The sequence below is a fragment of the Dasypus novemcinctus genome, chromosome 1 (genome assembly GCF_030445035.2).
Source record: "Dasypus novemcinctus isolate mDasNov1 chromosome 1, mDasNov1.1.hap2, whole genome shotgun sequence".
Classification (NCBI taxonomy): domain Eukaryota; kingdom Metazoa; phylum Chordata; class Mammalia; order Cingulata; family Dasypodidae; genus Dasypus; species Dasypus novemcinctus.
The window spans coordinates 199,099,389-199,102,655 of NC_080673.1; the positions used below are offsets into that span (position 1 = coordinate 199,099,389).

General features: G+C 52.8%; 1 pseudogene; it reads right to left on the minus strand.

Moving 5' to 3' along the window:
* Window positions 1–405: 405 nt before the first annotated feature.
* LOC101420958 (C-terminal-binding protein 2 pseudogene) lies at window positions 406–2,633 on the minus strand (annotated as a pseudogene).
* Window positions 2,634–3,267: the final 634 nt, after the last annotated feature.

The window sequence follows — 3,267 nt, forward strand, 5'->3', positions numbered from 1 at the left end:
AATCGAAGAAAATGTGGCATTGGTGTGGAGAAAGTGGCCATGGTGGCTGCTGGGGGTAGGGAGTGGGAGGAAGGGATGTGATGTGGGGACATTTTTGGGGGTTGGAGGTGCTGCAGGGACAGTTACCAGACATTGTGTGTCCTTCCATGGCCCACTGGGTGGACGGGGGGAGAGTGTGGGCTATGGTGTGGACCATTGACCATGAGGGGCAGTGGTGCTCAGAGATGTATTTACCAAATGCAATGAATGTCTCATGATGATGGAGGAGAATGTTGCTATGGGGGGAGGAGTGGGATGAGGAGGGTGGGGAGTATATGGGGACCTCATATTTTTTTAATGTAACATTTAAAAAAATAAAGACCAACAGAAAAAAAAAAGACCTTGTCAAATTCCTTTTCTCTTAGTTCATCAACTTTTCACTGTCTCTTGGCCCCAGGTTTATTCTGAACGATTACCTTACGACCTTCTCTGCTATTGCTCGTTGGGATGCTCTCGATTGTCCCCGTGTTTTGTGGGCTGGTTGGGAGAAGGAGCTTGGGAAGGGTGTGCCACCGTGGGGAGGTTGTGTGTCACAGGGATGCCTCCGGGGATGATGCCTTCCACGGCTGCGGGAAGGTCTCCCGGAGCCACACCCACGATGCCTGGTGGATATCTGTATGTGGCACCACTGAGCTCTGGAGGAACTGCTTGCTGATCCTAACCAAGGAGCTGTTGTAACAAAAAACTCCTTGTTCACAGTTTCTTAAGCTTTCTGGGATGTGACCTGTGATTGCTTGGCGGATCTCAGTAGCAGCTGACTCCCTCATCTCTAGTGTTGCTTGCTCACTATACCAAGCCGTGTGTGGAGTACGGATTAGATTCGGTGCACCTTTCAGTGGGCCCTGAGCAAAGCTAAAAGGCTCCGATTCGTGCACGTTAAGGGCTCCCCCTCGGATCCTTCCTTCCTTGAGGGCTTGGGCTAAGGCTTTCTCGTCCACTAGTCCACCGCGGGCTGCATTCACTAGGAATGCCCCTTGCCTCATGTGCTCGATAGTAAAGTCATTGATGAAGTGATGGTTATGTTCATTGAGATTACACTGCAAGGAGACGCAGTCGCTCTGGTACAGCACGTCCTGCAGCGTGTGGATCCTCTGCACGCCCAGGGACGGCTCTATATCATCCTGCAAGTAGGGGTCATAAAACAGGACGCTGAATCCAAAGGCCTTGGCTCGAACAGCAACCGCCTGCCCCGTGCGACCCAAGCCAATGAGACCCAGCGTCTCCCCGCGGATGCGGGCTGCGCCCGAGGCCCCTGCGGATCTGCTCGACGCTCTGGACCCGCGTGCCTTCTCGCAGCAACTGGTACAGTCACGGGTTCTGCAGGTACAGGTTGAGGATGTGGCAGATGGTGGAGTCGGCTCTCTTCCACCGCTGCCGACTGGGTGTCGCACGCGGCGATGCTGAGCTCTCCGGGGCCCTGATGTCCACGTTGTCTTAGCTGCTGCCTATCCGCACGATCACTCTCAAGGCTCTGAACTTCTCCAGGTCTTCCCTGGTGAGGGTGAGGATGCGGTACCTCATGGCGCCGACTGCCTCGTTTAAGACCTTCTCGTGGACCTCCTGCGTGGACTGCGCGTCGCCGAAGGCCACGCTGGCGAGGTCCCTCAGGACGGGCATCTCCACGGTGCAGTCCCTGCCATCGAGCAGCACCACCAGGGGCCGGGGATGCAGGGGACGGTTCATGACCTGGGGGCGGATACCTTCACAGATTCTGTCCAATCGCTGTCGCTTGACGTCGTGCTTATCCACAAGGGCCAATCTTTATTGAACTTTGCAACTCTCTGATTCAAAAGGCAAAGCAGTCCTCTAAGAACTTAGGGGAACTCGCAGGAGTCAGCGCGCATTACGTCGCTATGAACCCAATATTTATCTGTCCACAAACTCTATAGTTCACACGAAGCGCTGTCCGTCGTTTAAAGGGAATATAGATTCATTGGTTCAAAACCATTCAAGACGATGAAACCCTCGTCCCGGGCCGCTGGCGTCCACTGCGAAGGGCGCCTACCCGGGAGGCGACAACGCTCTCCCACCCTACCCAGCGGCGGTGGCGCTGGCGGTGGCCGTGGCGGTGGCGGCTGCGGTGCGGCACCCCCTCAGCGCAGCATGACTCTTGGCTCGGTCCCTCGCTCCTCGGGGGGCCACCAGCTCCTCCGGGCCGCTCCCGAGCCACCTTAAAAGGACACACGCACACTGGGACTCACGCGAAAACTTAATTTCTCCAGCTCCCCGCCCTTTCCCCTCCCTCCCGTCGCTTCCCTTTCTTTCCCTCTACTTCATAAGATTAAAGTCTGAGAGACATTCTCAAGATGATGGTTTTTCCTCCCTGGGGCCTAATGGGGACCTACCCTATCCACAGGCTTGCCCAAGGGCCATTTTCTTGGTGGCATTCCCGAGAACATTGGGGTGGTAGCCACACTTTACCCAATCATTGGGGTAGTGTCTCAGCCCCCCTTAGTACAACGAGGGGGAGGCAACATTCTCCTTACTCGCTGGCCTATAGATCCAATCATCTCAGAGCAATGAGGTGGTGACCTGGCCTTCCCTATTCTATGGCGGGGGCAGGTCCACCCCTCTCAGACCTACGGGGTTGTCATCCTTACTCTCCCCAACTCTTGGGGAATGTTCTCCACCCTTTCTGTAGCTTGGGGCAGCAAAACTCTCCTTGAACAGCAGTCTGGAACATCCACTCCCTTCAAATAACTCACCCTCTCTGTACACATGAGTGGGGTTCCTCTCTTGTCCCAAGGAGATGTCTTAATCCTAGATCTAAACTTCCATGGCTTTCCTCTTAAAGCCGTTTTCCCTTCCATGTTTCCCTTACATGTTCAGGCTTTTTTTGTGGCTCCAAGACTTATTGCTAGGAAAGTGTTCATGGTGCATAAGTAAAACCATTTGTAGAATTTTATTTTCAAATTCACAGCACTTTCTGTTGTTCTTTTACGTTACATGAAACAAAACAAAACGTTTTATTTACATGAAGGGAAATTAAGTTTTGAGAAACACCTTCATTGACCTCAAAAGCAATGGCAATGATTCATTTTTTTAAGATAAGGTTTTTTAAAAAATTTATTTATTTCTCCCCCCTCCCTCCCCCATTGTCTGCTTTCTGTGTCCATTCACTGTGTATTCTTCTGTGTCTGCTTATATTCTCATTAGCGGTGTCTGGGAACCAATCTTGGGAACTTCCGGAGTGGGAAAGAGGCAACCATTCTCTTTCGCCACCTCAGC